The sequence below is a fragment of the Helianthus annuus genome, chromosome 9 (genome assembly GCF_002127325.2).
Source record: "Helianthus annuus cultivar XRQ/B chromosome 9, HanXRQr2.0-SUNRISE, whole genome shotgun sequence".
Lineage (NCBI taxonomy): Eukaryota > Viridiplantae > Streptophyta > Magnoliopsida > Asterales > Asteraceae > Helianthus > Helianthus annuus.
The window spans coordinates 24154843-24171080 of NC_035441.2; the positions used below are offsets into that span (position 1 = coordinate 24154843).

General features: G+C 39.8%; 1 non-coding gene across 1 annotated transcript; it reads left to right on the plus strand.

Moving 5' to 3' along the window:
- The first annotated feature begins 5974 nt into the window (after window positions 1-5974).
- Window positions 5975-6081, plus strand: LOC118482386. Its single transcript, XR_004868426.1, has one exon. It is a non-coding gene; the product is annotated as a small nucleolar RNA R71 (small nucleolar RNA).
- The last annotated feature ends 10157 nt before the right edge of the window (window positions 6082-16238 follow it).

Sequence of the window (16238 nt, forward strand, 5' to 3'; positions counted from 1 at the left end):
AAACTGGTCACACTAAACCTATCGCTCAAAGAAGTGGCAATGTTTATGTTGTTGATATGTCAAAAGAGTGTCCCAGAGCAGATGCCTGTCTGTTCTCAGCTGCCTCTAACAAAGAGACAGAACTTTGGCACAGAAGGCTGGGGCATACAAATCTTAAGACAATCAGTGAAATCTCAAAAATGGTTTGGTGAGAGGTCTACCACAAAAAATGTTTTCATGTTCTGAACATTCCATTTCCTGTTTAAAAGGAAAACAACATAAAAGTTCTTATAAGTCCATTGAAGAGTCCAAAACAACCCAGTGTTTGCAAATGCTACACATGGATTTGTTTGGCCCAGTTCAAGTCATGAGCCTCAAAAAGAAAAGATATTGTTTGGTTATTGTTGATGACTTTTCTAGGTTTACATGGACTTTCTTTCTGCACTCTAAAGATGAAACTGCAGGCATTTTGCAAGACTTTGTGATACAGGTTGAAAAGAAATTTGACCTTCCAGTAAAAAGCTTCAGGAGTGACAATGGCACATAATTTAAAAATAAGGAGTTGGATGCCTTCTGTGTGAAGAAAGGGATTGTAAGGCAGTACAGCATCCCTAGAACACCAGAGCAAAATGGGGTTGTTGAGAGAAAGAACAGAACTTTAATTGAGGCTGCCAGAACCATGCTTGCAGATTCAGGTTTGCCATTAACTTTCTGGGCAGAGGCAGTAAACACTGCTTGCTATGTCCAGAACAGAGTTTTAATAAACCCCAGGCACAAAAAGACTGCTTATGAAATTCTGTATAAAATTAAACCACTGATCTCATACTTCAAGGTGTTTGGCTGCCCATGCTTTATTTTGAACTTAAAAGATTCCATTTCAAAATTTGCAGCCAAAATTGATTGTGGTTATTGATGTGTGTGAGGTGTTATATAATTTAAATGTATATTTAAACCCTTTTTACACTTTTAGCCAAGTTTTAAATTTATAAAACACGATATTTACTAACACTAAACACACATATGGGCAAGTGCACCCATCGTGGACGTAGTATAGTGTTGGTAAGATACCGAGGTCGTCCAAGGACACAAGAGCTTTTAGTACCGGTTTATCCTTAACGTCTAATCAAATCAAAAAGTTAGAAAAGATTTTTAAACTAAGAAAATAAAAACTAACTAAATGCTGAAAAATAAAAATAAAATAAAAACAGATAGACAAGATGAATCACTTGGATCCGACTCGTGTATTAGTATAACCTTTGATTATTTTCGCACTTTTGCACTTATTTAAGAGATTATCTTAGTTATTGTAGTAGGCCCCTCTTTTGAAGGCGACGTTACCCTCAACCCAGTAGTTTGAGTCAGCAAGGATACAATCCTAAAGGGTTGGATTATTGGAAGATAATGAATTAAGTTATTTATGCAAATTGTGGTAGGCCCCGCTTTTGGTGGTGACGTTACCCTCGGCTAAGTAGTCTGAGTCAGCAGGGATACAGTCCTAAATAGCCGGGTTATAGTATTAATAGTAGTTAACTTATGAGGGGGTCAAAGAGTTTGGATCCCCGCCATCCAATACCTATGGGTATTGAAGGAGATCCTACTAAATTTGACCCAGGTCCCTTGCAGGACCTCTAAACGCTGAACAAGGGCAAGACCCTTACCAAACCGTTCCCTTAACCCCCGACCAGGTAGCCAACATACCTCCATATAGACCGTGGAGATATGAATGATGAAAATCTTTTATTTTATATAGACAGTAAAATAATGCCAAAACACCACGGACAAACGATAAGGAAAGATCACCTTCAACATAAGCAACTAGTTATTAAAGTCATTAATACAAAACCAAATAAAAAGTGCAAAAGATTAAAAATAAAAAGTATTATACTAAACACTTGTCTTCACCAAGTGATGTAAGAGACTTAGGCAAACATGGCCCGATTGTCAAGAACTCTTACGATCAATCTTGGATCCCGAGACGACTCACACACTCTATGATGGACAATGAATGATGGTGGTGGATGATGGTGTTATGGTGGTGGTGGGTGGTGGATGAAGTGTGAGAGAGGTGGTGTGCCAAGGGATGAGTTGAAATGAAACCAAGCACTCCTATTTATAGGCTGAACAGAAGGCTGGGCACGGCCCCGTGTCCGCTGGACACGCCCCCGTGCCTGTCTGACACTCTCTCTCTTCATTAATTGTAATTCGCAATTACAATTAATGCGCCTGCTGTACTTTCGCCACGCCCCCGTGCTCACTGGACACGGCCCCGTGGTGGGCAATAGAAGCTTCTATAGGTTTGTCTTTTCTGCTGCTTCTTGGGCACGGCCCCGTGCTGGCTTAGCACGGGCGTGTTCAGTCTTCTGTTTTCTCTTCTCTGCTTGGGAGGATGCCGTTGAGGGTTCGGGCAATCCACTTTTGTTCCTTTTCTTGTATTTATGTTAGAATTAGCTGTCTTTTTGCTTCTTTTGTGAATTTGAGCTCATTTCATCCTGAAAATACAAAAGGAAGACAAAAACACTCTTTTTCCAACATTAGTACTCAAAAAGGGTTAGTTTTATGCCTTATTTGATGTAATTTATATGTTGCATTTTACACACATCAAATACCCCCACACTTGAACTTTTGCTTGTCCTCAAGCAAAACTCTTTAAATATGAGGCTTACACTCCCAAATGGAATGGGTAGAAGAGAAGGTTTTTGGCTTGTCATAGAGTGTCGGGAATCCAAGATCTTTTTGGATTTTATTTTTATTTATTTACAATCCTATTCGTTATGATTTATTTGGAACGTTTCATAAGAGAAATTACTTATTTAGGCTTAGCATGCCTTTTTAAAATTTCATTTATATACAAGTTCACATATCTCATGAGAGAAATCACTCAACACTCGGCCGAAGGTGTATTTTTTTAGTGAATCACTCGAGAGCGGCATGGAACTTATTCCTACCATAAGCTTGCCAAGCAATCAATCCTCCTCCTTTTTAACTATATACCTTTGTAAATATCAAGAGGACTTTTTGGGTGAAGGGTTAGGCTTGAGCTAAAGGTGGGTGGTTGGGTTAGTGGTTAGAAAAAGGGCGAAAAGCGTAAAAAGCGTCGGTTTTCGTAAAACACTTTGTTTTTAGTGACTTTTTATTTTGAAGTATTTCTCCAAACAAGCTTTTGTTTTCATAGCTTTGTTTGTTTTTAATTTCATCATTCAAAATTTTTTTTATCACAAAAAAAATGAGCTTACGAAAAACCGAGCTTGTTACTAAAATAAAGGGTGAAAATAAAAAGGGTTTTTGGTGGGTAAAAAGGGTTTTAGGGTAAATAAATGAAAGGTTTAGGCTCAAAGGGGTTAACTAGGGGGATTTTGGGTCGGTGGTAAAAAAATGAAAAATAATGGTGTAGAAAGAAAAATGGTTAGTCCTAATGCCTCCATCATTTACTTACTTGGGTTTAAGTTGGTAAGGACCAGGAATGAATCGTCGTGGCAAGTTCTAGAGTTGTAAGAACCAAGCGGCTATTTCACACAAGAAATGAAAAATGAGCATTTAGTCTAAAGATGTGAATTTGTATGCTCAATAAAGGCTCAAAACTCACTTTTGTGGGAATGGGTTTTTATGTGATCGAGCATATATAATCAAATTTTAACTAAGCTTGTTATGCCGTTTCATAATTTTCTTATGTTGGTTCTTGTTATCACGACGCTCTCGGTTGTAAAATTTGTAAAAATAACCTTATTCATCTTAGGATTCCTAACTTAAACTTTAGACAAGTAAAAAAAATGAAAATTTTTGAAAAAATTTGGGGTGTTTAGCGGTTCCAATAGAGTTTTGTGTAAGGCTTGTTGTTAGGACTTGCAAAATTTCGAGGTGTTAGCTTCCCCCCCACACTTAAATTACACATTGTCCTCAATGTGTCCCAAAAATAAATTTTTAGGTTGATTGGATGTGTAATGTGGTGTTAAAAAAAAACAAAGATTTATGTTACTGGTAGTCTGGACACGGCCCCATGTTCAGGTGCTAGTTACAAAAATTAAAGAAATGAAACATAAGCCTGGACACGGGGGCGTGTCTGGTGAACACGGCCCGTGTCCAGTTACCTGAACTGGGCATTTTTCTGCAGGGGGTTCAGCACGGGGCCGTGTTGGTTGGACACGGCCCGTGTTGAGCCTTCTGTAATGGAGAATTTTGTGTCGGGTTGCCTTGTTCTTGTGCATGGGGCCATATTTCTCGTTCCCTTTGTCATCCTTTACCACCATGAGTGTGTTTTATTCCTGCAAATTAAAACTAAAAGATTAAACTAAACTAAGGATAGTTCCGCGGAATGCCTCCGTGGTGCGCCACGTTTATAAGGGTCCTTGGCTAGACCCAATGTGAGGTTATATATTTTCTGAGTGGGATACTTGGCATCCCATGTTACACCGTCGGAGAGCAGCATCCAAACTCGAATCAATAACCTTCATGTAGTTGACCGGGTCGTCGTCTTCTATTCTCTTCCCAACTCCGAATTTTACTTCATCATCCCCGTACCTCAAGGTGAGTGTTCCGTCATTCATATCTACCACTGCTTGTGCGGTGGCAAGAAATGGTCTCCCTAGTATGAGGGGGACCTCGGTGTCTTCCTCCATATCGAGTATGACAAAGTCGGCTGGATAGACGAATTTGCTTACCTTCACCAAGAATTTTCGATGACACCTTGCGGGAATTTGACGGATCGATCAGCAAGTTGTATGCTCATTTTTGTAGGACTCGTTATTCCTAGGCCGAGTCTTTTAAACATTGATGAAGGCATGAGGTTAATGCTAGCCCCAAGGTCGGCTAGTGCATTACGAACGGGGGACTCCCCTATTGAGCAGGGAATTGTGAAGCTTCCGGGATCGATTTTCTTTTGGGGAAGTTTATTGAGTACGAGGGCAGAGCACTCTTCGCCTAAGTTAACTAATTGCAAAGTTTCAATTTTCTTTTTATGAGTGAGGAAGTCCCTCATGAATTTAGAGTATTTGGGCATTTGGGTTAGGACATCGATAAAAGGAATATTGACATGCAATTGTTTTAATAGACTTTCGAACTTTGCGAATTGCTCATTGGTCTTTTGATGAATTAACCTACCGGGGTACTGGACTCGAGGAGCCTTGGTAGGCTCTGGTGACGGAGGGGAGTTCTTCTCCTGCAGAGGCGGGGGTACCGTTTCTTCTGTCGGCGGTGGTGCTTCTGCAGGCCCCACGGTGCGGTTTCGTAGCGTGATGAGATGAACTTGTGCTTTTGGGTTTGTTTCGGTATTGCTAGGTAATGCACCTTGTGGTCTCTCGGCAAAATTTTGAGCTATTTGATTTAATTGTTTTTCTATGTTTTGAATACTAGCTTGTTGATTTCTAAAATTTGATTCTAATTGTAGAAATCTTTCCGAGTTTTTCTTTTCAGTGTCGGAGATGAGGCGAGATACAGTATCTTCAAGCCTTTCTCGTCCACTTTGTTGTTGAGTAAAATTTTGTGACTCATTCCTTGGTTGTTGAAAGTTTGTTCGTTGGGTTTGTTGGTTACTACTATTACCAGGTTCTCTCCAACCAAGGTTTGGGTGGTTTCGCCATCCTTGGTTGTAAGTGCCCGTTGGAGGACCCGACGGCCTAGGTCTATTATCAATGTAGCTTACCGATTCTTGTTGATCGTCCGTTTCTTTCATACAACTCCAATTTTCATGTGGCCCACTACACCCTTCACAAGCCATAACCGAGACTGTTTTTGTCATTTCTAATTTTTTTATTTTTGAAGAAAGGGCCTCGATTTGGGCTTGTAAAGAAGTGCTTTCATCAACCTTATAGGCACCCGGGGCAATAGATTTATTGCCTCGGGGAGTGTGCCATTGAAAATTGTTTGAGCAATTTCCTCAATTTGGTTATATATTTCATGTGGGCGGCGATTACCTAAAAGTCCCCCGGAGCTAGAATCAAGTGTCTGCCTTGTGTGTGGCAACAGTCCATTATAGAAAGTGGATACTTGTTGCCATATCGCAAGGCCATGATGTGGACACTTGCGTAATAGCTCCTGGAACCTTTCCCAAGTTTCATATAAGGATTCCCCGTCCTCTTGTGAATATGTATTAATTTCAGTCATTAATTTAGCCGTTTTTGCGGGAGGGAAATACTTATATAGAAATTTTTGGGCTAGTTCATCCCAGGTGTTTACCGATCCAGCTGGGAGGGCGTTGAGCCAAGCTTTTGCTCGGTCTTTTAGTGAGAAAGAAACATTCGGAGGCGGATGGCGTCATTTGATGCTCCATTGATCCGAAAGGTATCACATATTTCTAAGAAATTAGTAATATGTAGATGGGGATCCTCGTCCGCAAGCCCATGGAAGGTTGCGGAGTTTTGGAGCATTTGTATCAAATGCGGCCGAAGTTCGAAGTTATTAGCTTCAACATTTGGTGCATTGATAGCGGCGCCTAGGTTACCTACGGTGGGTCATAGATAATCCATGAGGGTACGTTGGTCCGCCATTGGAGGTGGATCACCAGAAACTTTCTCTTGGTTTTTAGCTTTTAATCTTTTTCAGAGAAAGCGTTCGGGTTCTTCTAGTGGTTCTTTTATGTCCTTATTAGAACTGGAGCTCATACACTATGTAGGATTGGCGTCTGGTTCCAAGTCCTGCAATAAAAACAGAAAAGAATGCTGGTCAGAAGGTTCACCACGGCCCCGTGCTCAGCGAGCACGGCCCGTGGTCGGAGTTACAGTAATTGTTTTCCAGATCCCAGTTACTGGAAAGTTGGACACGACCCCGTATTGCACCGACACGGCCCCGTGGTCAGCCTTCTGTAACTTGGAAAACTAAAAACTGCCAGTAACGATGCTGGGCACGGCCCGTGTCCGACCAGGCACGGCCCGTGCTGAGCTCTGCAGAAGCTGAAAAACTAAGAAAATCCTAAAAATTAAAAAGAAAAATAAAAAATATGACTAGGCCGTTGATTCCTAACTTTCTTAAAATCCTTGTGTCCCCGCCAGCGGCGCCAAAAACTTGATGTGTGTGAGGTGTTATATAATTTAGATGTATATTTAAACCCTTTTTACACTTTTAGCCAAGTTTTAAATTTATAAAACACGATATTTACAAACACTAAACACACATATGAGCAAATGCACCCATCGTGGACGTAGTATAGTGTTGGTAAGATACCGAGGTCGTCCAAGGACACAAGAGCTTTTAGTACCGGTTTATCCTCAACGTCTAATCAAATCAAAAAGTTAGAAAAGATTTTTAAACTAAGAAAATAAAAACTAACTAAATGCTGAAAAATAAAAATAAAATAAAAACAGATAGACAAGATGAATCACTTGGATCTGACTCGTGTATTAGTATAACCTTTGATTATTTTCGCACTTTTGCACTTATTTAAGAGATTATCTTAGTTATTGTAGTAGGCCCCTCTTTTGAAGGCGACGTTACCCTTAACCCAGTAGTTTGAGTCAGCAAGGATACAATCCTAAAGGGTTGGATTATTGGAAGATAATGAATTAAGTTATTTATGCAAATTGTGGTAGGCCCCGCTTTTGGTGGTGATGTTACCCTCGGCTAAGTAGTCTGAGTCAGCAGGGATACAGTCCTAAATAGCCGGGTTATAGTATTAATAGTAGTTAACTTATGAGGGGGTCAAAGAGTTTGGATCCCCGCCATCCAATACCTATGGGTATTGAAGGAGATCCTACTAAATTTGACCCAGGTCCCTTGCAGGACCTCTAAACGCTGAACAAGGGCAAGACCCTTACCAAACCGTTCCCTTAACCCCCGACCAGGTAGCCAACATACCTCCATATAGACCGTGGAGATATGAATGGTGAAAATCTTTTATTTTATATAGACAGTAAAATAATGCCAAGACACCACGGACTAACGATCAGGAAAGATCACCTTCAACATAAGCAACTAGTTATTAAATTCATTAATACAAAACCAAATAAAAAGTGCAAAAGATTAAAAATAAAAAGTATTATACTAAACACTTGTCTTCACCAAGTGATGTAAGAGACTTAGGCAAACATGGCCCTGATTGTCAAGAACTCTTATGATCAATCTTGGATCCCGAAACGACTCACACACTCTATGATGGACAATGGATGATGGTGGTGGATGATGGTGTTATGGTGGTGGTGGGTGGTGGATGAAGTGTGAGAGAGGTGGTGTGCCAAGGGATGAGTTGAAATGAAACCAAGCACTCCTATTTATAGGCTGAACAGAAGACTGGGCACGGCCCCGTGTCCGCTGGACACGCCCCCGTGCCCGTCTGACACTCTCTCTCTTCATTAATTGTAATTCGCAATTACTATTAATGCGCCTGCTGTACTTTTGCCACGCCCCCGTGCTCACTGGACACGGCCCCGTGGTGGGCAATAGAAGCTTCTATAGGTTTGTCTTTTCTGCTGCTTCTTGGGCACGGCCCCGTGCTGGCTGAGCACGGGGCGTGTTCAGTCTTCTGTTTTCTCTTCTCTGCTTGGGAGGATGCCGTTGAGGGTTCGGGCAATCCACTTTTGTTCCTTTTCTTGTATTTATGTTAGAATTAGCTGTCTTTTTGCTTCTTTTGTTTAAAACTTCCTTCACTAAAAACGAGTTGCACATTGACTTCATTGAAAGAGGGTATGAAGCCACAATGATGACGAAACTAACCTTAGAAAAAGGTTATTTTCCTCCTGCACCCAGATTCCTATTTCATACCCTCCTACTATGTGTTTCAAACAAAACCACTTCTTTTAATGAGATCCCTATAAAGATTCAAAATCTGGGATATGCAATTCTTCAAGAAGAAAATTATAACTATTCTCGGGAAATCTTTAAAGATTTGGTTAATAATGTTGAAACCAAATCATTCTTACTATTTCCAAGGTTTTTAAGTTACTATTTTGAAAAGAAATTCAGTAAGGATGATTTAGCTTCAATAAACCAAGGTGAGACAACTGTAATAAATTGCCTAACATCTGAAACTTTTTCACGAATGTTAGCACCTTGCAAAACACAAGCAGGGGTGCCTGAGCAGAATTTAGCAGCTACCACTGCTCCTCAGGTATCTGCTGCTGAGCCTACTGCTCTAGGTGATCAAAGCAGCAGACCAACTGTTTTGAAACTCACACCTACAAAACCCAAAAGGCTTTACAAAAAGAAAAATCAAAAACCACCCAAACCAATCAAAACGGCAACTCTGGAGGATGAGATACCAGAGTTAATGCCTGTGACAACACAAATGTCACAAGAAACCACTGCTGCTTCTTCCTCACAGCAGTTGGTACAAATATCTCAACCCATAACCATAACTCCTCCTGCTTCTTCACAAAAAGAACATGTTTTACACAAAGGGCCACCACATTATGATGCTCTGGATACACTCGTTTCCATCATCCACAGCTCAATGCCCGAAGCAAGTCCGCCTTCTACACCAACCATCACATCCATAATTCCACCAAAAACACAACTACTGTTGGATGCAATTGATTTGAACCAGGCATTACTCAGTCCTTCTCAATCACCTGTCAATGAGAATATGCCTCAACAAATGACTGAGCCTACTGTATCATTCATTGCTAACCCACCAACACAACCTAAGGAGGTTACACCCATTGAGTTACAAGTAACTCTTTGTGGTAATCCAAGTGAAGCAGCCACTACAACTGTTGAACCCACTGGTTTACAGTTGGACAGTGGTTACATCAATAAGACTTCCTTGGAGGCAATTCCTTTTATAGCACCTCTGCCAACCACCAGTGGATTTATTTATCCTACTGGCAACATCAAAAGGTTGTTAAGTGTTGAAGGAAGAAGACCCCAGTACCAAGAAAAAGGGGCATCAGTGGTTAATGTTTGGAGTAAACTCCCTACCTCTACCACTGATAAAACCACTGTTAGTGGGAAATCAGATGATCCCATTCAATTGGGTGATGATTTAAAGTACCAAAAATTGACGGCTCGTGTTGAAAAACTTGATAACTCTGTTGCAGAGCTCAAAGATATGCTCCAACAGTTGTTACAGGTACAAAAGGTACAATCCACTGCTGTTCCACCTCAAGCACCTGCTCTCCAATAGGCACCTGCTACAAATGAGCTCTGGAATCTCTTTCAACCTTTTCTCCATCATCAAGCACAAGTAGCAGATCAGCAACATGAAAAACATGTTCAAGAGCTGAGAAATGCTATGGAGTCTAGGTTCAAAGACACTCAGGCTGATCTCAAGGCTCTCAAAACTCAGATCCTGCACAACTCTGGCACTGCTCCTCCACCAGTGTTCTTCATTGATCAACTCCCCGAAGATAATGCCAAAAAGGGGGAGAAAATTCAGGAGTGGAGAAGGAAAGGAATAACAGATGGTCTCTACCTTGCACCAGAAAATTCAATATGACCAAACAGATTCCTTTGCCAGATGGGAGTAAGAAAATTGATGTGACCACAAATGCACTTGCAGAAGCATTTGCATGTGTGAAAAGGGATAGAGAGGCCAAAAAGAAAGCCAGGGTGGATTATCCGGATCAGGGTACTTCAGGGTCAAGAGATGATGAAAATCTTATTGATGAAAAGAAGAAGCCTACAAGAAAAGTAAGGCTACCCAAATCCATTCCAGTCAGACGTTCAAAGTCTGCTAAAAAACCACCACCTAAAACTCCTGTTGTATCTCCTGTTGTATCAGCTGCTGTTGGTACTTCAGTAGTTTCAACATCTGCTCCCACTTCAACACACACCATCTCAACACACACTATATCCACTGCTTTACCACCATCACCACCAAAATCAAAATCACCTCCTGTCAAAAGGCAGAAGACAGCAGTTGTTATAACTTCTGCTGTAAAGACAACAGTGGTTGGAACACCAGTTGTTTCAACAGCTGTTAGTCTATCACCCACCACTGCCACTACAACCACCTTTCCATCCAAAACATCATCAGTCCCTCCTCAAATAAAGAGGAGAAGGCTAATTCCTAAAGATGATGTCTCTTCACCATCACAAACATATTCAAAATCTTTAGCTCTTGTCAATATACCAAAACCAGTTCCACTTTCTTCAGTTCCAATGCACAAACCCTTACCTTCTGCAGGTGTTCAATTTCCTCTTGAACTAGAAGCTGTTAGAGAAGAAATAAAATCTTTCTATATTGAGGATGACCCTGTCAAAAGGAGTTTGCCTTTGATCAAAGGATATCCCTGGCCCAAAAATATTGATGAATATTTGAAGATAAAGGCCAAGCAAGCAGAAGATATCTCGAAAAGAAACACACAAGGGAAATCTGACAAAGAAGTTTCAAGATACTATCAATATCTGCTCACACAAGTCAGTTCCCTAGAACGTTTTGCAAAGAATGTCAGTTAACAAATTTCAGAAAGAGCAGCTGAAACTTTGAAGAAAGACTACATTGAAAGCATTATGTTTCACAAGAGATACAAAGGAGAGAGACACATGTACAAAGAGTGGACTGTTCCTGAGCTTGAAGTTGAAGCAGCAAGAATTCAAGACATGATAAAAAGGAAAGTCACTCACACTCCTCCTGATTGGGCAAAGTTCAAAAAGAATGTACCTGACAAACAGTTGGAACTAAAGAGAATGAAAGAAGAACTGGTTGCTGCTGATTTTGGTACAAAAAGACAAATTGCTAGATGGAAAGAAGATATGGTCAGGTCAACCTACAAAAGGTTGGAGGAATTAAGAAAGAAAGATCCAAAAATTCCTCAAAAACCTGACTATCCTGAAGCAGAGGTTTCAAAAAGGCCAACAAAGCTACACACCAGGAAAGCCACTGCTCCTACTGGTACTGCCTTTTACAAAAGAAGGAAACAAAACCAGTTAGGAGCTGAAACAGTTCAAGAAATTCTTACTGGAAATGCTGTTGTAAAAGAAGGCTTGTTAAGAAAGTTAAAAGAAGAACTTGAACAGGAAAACTCTGCTACCACTGCTCAGCCAGTGATGAACAGGCCAGCCTCACCAAATACTTCTGCAAATAAGCATCTCCCAAGAAACCCACCAGGCTCAAAAATACAAAAGTGGGAAACTGACAAACAGACCTGCGTATTGACTTTGCTCAAGTCTGGTGGAGAAGTGGAGAAAATATCAAGGGAACAAGCTCTTGGCCTGAGTCTTGAAGATTTGCAGGATCTCCTTGATCTTCCACTTAGCAGGGATGATGAAGATACAGATGCCCTTGAGTTTGAATTACAATTTAAAGGTCAGATAAGGGAGCTGATAGTGAGGCAATAAAATGTCCACAAATAATTAAGGGTTTTGGCATTATATGTTCCAGGGGGAGATTGTTGGGATTGAACCCTACCAGAGGAACAGATAATTAAAGCCAAAACTGAATCAGAGCAGTGGATCCTGAATAAGCAGATGTTGATATACAAATCTCTCCCCTTGAAAGTGATTACAACTACTGATGACCTCCTATCTGCTGATCTTGCTAAACTGCTGACCCATAACTGCTGCTCAACTAAAGATCTGATGGAAGACTAAAGTCCTGCTGATTCAATCTACTGCCTTGAGTTAAGCACTGCTGATCCGGACAAGTGCTGCTGGGTTCACAGCAGTAGAAGGTTGCAGCAGCTGTTCTAAAGTCTGTTTTGTGATAGAATGTATTAGCAGTAGTTAACACAAGCAGTGTCTGTATAGATCAGAGGTTAGAGTTTTGTTAGGAGGTTAGATGTCACTTTCATGGTGACGTCAGCTAAGATGCTCAGTAGTTTGCAAGTGCCTATAAATAGTTCAGTACTTTGTACTGTTCTATCAGCTCTTTGCATCATTCGTCTTCTTTGCACGAACAAACTACTGAGCTCTGGCTGAGGGGGAGTTTGCATTCATTCATCAATCATTGTAATCGTGTTTGAAATAAATTCAATCTTTCGGTTCATTGTGTAAAGATGTTTGATAAAAGTATTACTCTCGTTTGATTGTATGCAAAGTTTGTTTTCATCTTAATTTCCGCTGCACACTCATCCATCTTCATCTTATTTACAAACATAAAATATAATCAAAATCAAACTCAGATCCAACACAAAGATTGCACCAGTTCTTGCTAATTTTGAAGGGATTTCAGCTGGAATAATTGTGTTGGGTGGAGGTATTAACACTTTAGTGCTATACTCGAAATTGATACACAGATCAAAGTCTGCTAATGCTGCTCTTTTGTATAATTTCGCTCCTGCATTTTTAACACTGTCAAGGGCTCTCCTGATCACTACTGAACCACCTTTCCATTCATCAATGATGTTCTTCATCTTGACTATGTCCATTGGATGAATTTCATCAGCCAGGTCTGCATCAGTAACTTTTTGAACATCTTTATCTTTTCTGACAAGGGTGTACTTGTTTTGACTTTCATTCCCTAGTAAGCCTCCTCCAGTAGTCAAAGTATCAACTCTTTCAATTGATACTATTGGATTGATCAATTTGTTGTGCAATATCACCCAGCTGCCATTTTTTCTTTGTTCATAAATACCTTTACTCATTGGTGAGAGTGGCCTTGTTGGGTTGTCTTCTGGACCTTTCCAATAGTAGTGCTTCAGATGTTCTTCTGGATACATGATTGTGTTTAGATCACCTTCTAGCACTTCTGATTATTTGATGTTGCCTTCTGAGTCTTCTCTCATTATTTTTCTTGGCCTTTTTGAAGAGGTCACTTCATGTTCCATTCTTCGCTTCTCTTTTGTGTCCATCCTTATGCTAAATTCTGTTTCTCCAGTGATGGTTGTAGTTGATGGTTGAGCTGAAGTGTATTCTTTATGTTGGATACTTGAAGTGTCGGGCTTTGATATGCTTGGTGGAGGACCCATGAGTAACTTTTGTTTATCTGGTGGTGGACCCATTGTCTGCTTTTCTTTTTGAACTGTTACACCTTCTGTTTGCTTCATTTGTTCTTGTTAGATGGTTTCTGGTTGATGTTGGGGACTTTCTGACTCTTTTGCTTGTCTTTCTTGTGGAATTGGAGTCTTTAGTTTATGAAGATCAACTTTTGCCAGTGTGGCAACATTGTATTGCAATCTTTTTACTAGCAAGTGAATGTTAGTAAGAGATTGACTGTTTGTTTCTTCTTGCTTCTTTATCTTCTGAAACTCCAGATTTTCTTTATTTCTTTGTTCACTTAATTCCACTACCAACTTTTCAAAAGCCTCAGTTAGACTGCTGCTGTTGGCTCTGAGAAGTTGTATTTCTTCAAGAAGCCATCCTGAACTTGAACTTTCTCCTGCAGTTGCAATCTCTGTCATCTTTTTCTTGATATCATGCAGTTCTTTAAGAGCCTTTTCCATTTCTGAAGAAGTTCCTTTGTTTGCTGATGACTTTTGTATTTCTTTGAGAGCTGCACTATTTTCTTCAGTTTGTTTCTGCACAGCTTTGACAGTCTCTGATAGAGCTTTGACTTCTGATTTTTGATTTCTGATTTCTTCCAGTCAGATCAAGTTTTTCGCTCATAACTATTTTCTCAGCAGCAGCTTCATCTTCAAGTTCTTTATGAAGTTGTTTTGGAGACATAGATGGTTGTTCTTGGGAAATATGAGAAACAACAGATGTTTCTCTTCTAACACCACCAGAAAACACATTTTCTGATGTTCTAAGGTTAAGAGGATTTGAAGTATCCAAATTCTCTGTTTCCTCACCAGAAATTTGAAACAAATTCAAGTCCTGGTTTTCCTCACATCCTTGAACCTTTTCAGATTCTCCATGAGTTGTTGAGAAACTTTTATTTTTCTCATCCAGGTTTCCTTGATCAGTGAACTGATCTCCACCTGTTGTTACCACATTTTCCTCCTCAGTGTCTGACTCAGAAAATGGATCTTTTGTTTCACTCACATTTTGTTTTGTAAAAACAGTGCATCTTTGTAATATTCAATATCTTGGTTGAATTGATTCATCAGAATCACTTTCACAAGTATAAAATATATTGAGTTTAGATTTTGTTGCACCTGTTTCTCCAATATGTGAGCCTTCAGCATGATGTTCTTCTGTTGCATGAGTCATATGCACATCTTTATCAGCCGGATGTGGATCAGATTTATCATGCTGCTCTATTCTTGGTGTGCTTGATTCTTCTGCATCATGCTCCATGGGCGACACCTTTTCAAATCCTTCTTTTGTTTCTGCTTGCCTACTTAACATTCTCATGTATTCTGCTCTGTATGATGAATTTTCTGGTACAAGATCCATCATATTTTCTGATAGAACAGGTATATCAAAGTTTGACTTCCATGACCCTGCAGCACTCCAAGGTCTCATAATTTCTGATCTCCACATATATTTTGATTTTGGAGTTTGCAGATTTCTTTCAGAAAAGCATCAGAAATTATGATGGATAAAAATTTGGGAAATGGTAGATGTGAATCTATCTTTCCAGTTTTGGTCAGAATTGATCTTTTGATCAGATTAAATATTTATGCTCCAAAATCAATATTCAACCCAGTTATAAGGCTGAACATGATTGTTAGAATATTCATATTTATCTGATCTGTACCTCCGATCTTGGATGATAAACATTTATTCAATATTTAATACTTGCCAGAAGGCAGGTAGCTTGTTCCTCTTGAACTCGTTGATTTTTGAAATCTTCGCCTTGCATCCCATTACAGCATCAAGTTGTTCAAACATGTCTTCTTTTGGTGGTGCATCTTCATACTCTTGATTTAAGGGTAGTTCCAAACATTCCCTTATTTTCTCTGGTGTGATTTTGATGAAGATATCTTCCCATACATGTGCTGTTAGCTCCATATTTGTACTATGAGCTTCGAGAGTGTTTACAACCTGTTGTAGCAATCTTTCTGGTACCTCTCTGGTCTTTGTAAAAGCATGAGCTATTGGGCTTCTGATCAGAAACTCAATGAGAATTTGACACTTCACATCATATTGTTCGATATTGGTGTTCATTGCTTCATTGTTGTTCTTCAAAGGAAGATATTCAGCTTCAGTGATTAGGGGAACAGAGTGTTCAGCTGGAGGTGGACTGTTGTTTGAGGCTGCCATTTAGGATTTGGGTTTTTGCTTTTGAAAAAGGGTTTTTAGGGTTTTGAGATTTGAGATTGAAGATGGACGTCTCTGTTGTTGGAGGGGATATATATAGTGAGCTCAGACAGAGATTTTTTAGTGTTTTTCGTGGGTTGTTTGTATTCAAGGTGTTTTATGACACCTTAATGATGTTTTAATCTTTTAAAGACGCAACCGTTTTTGAAAAACCATTGGTTTATCTCTAATTTAATGTATATCTCATTCAAGACAATTAGAGATTCCAACGATTTTTAAAAGATAAACACTAGTATCCAACTTGCACCGTTTTA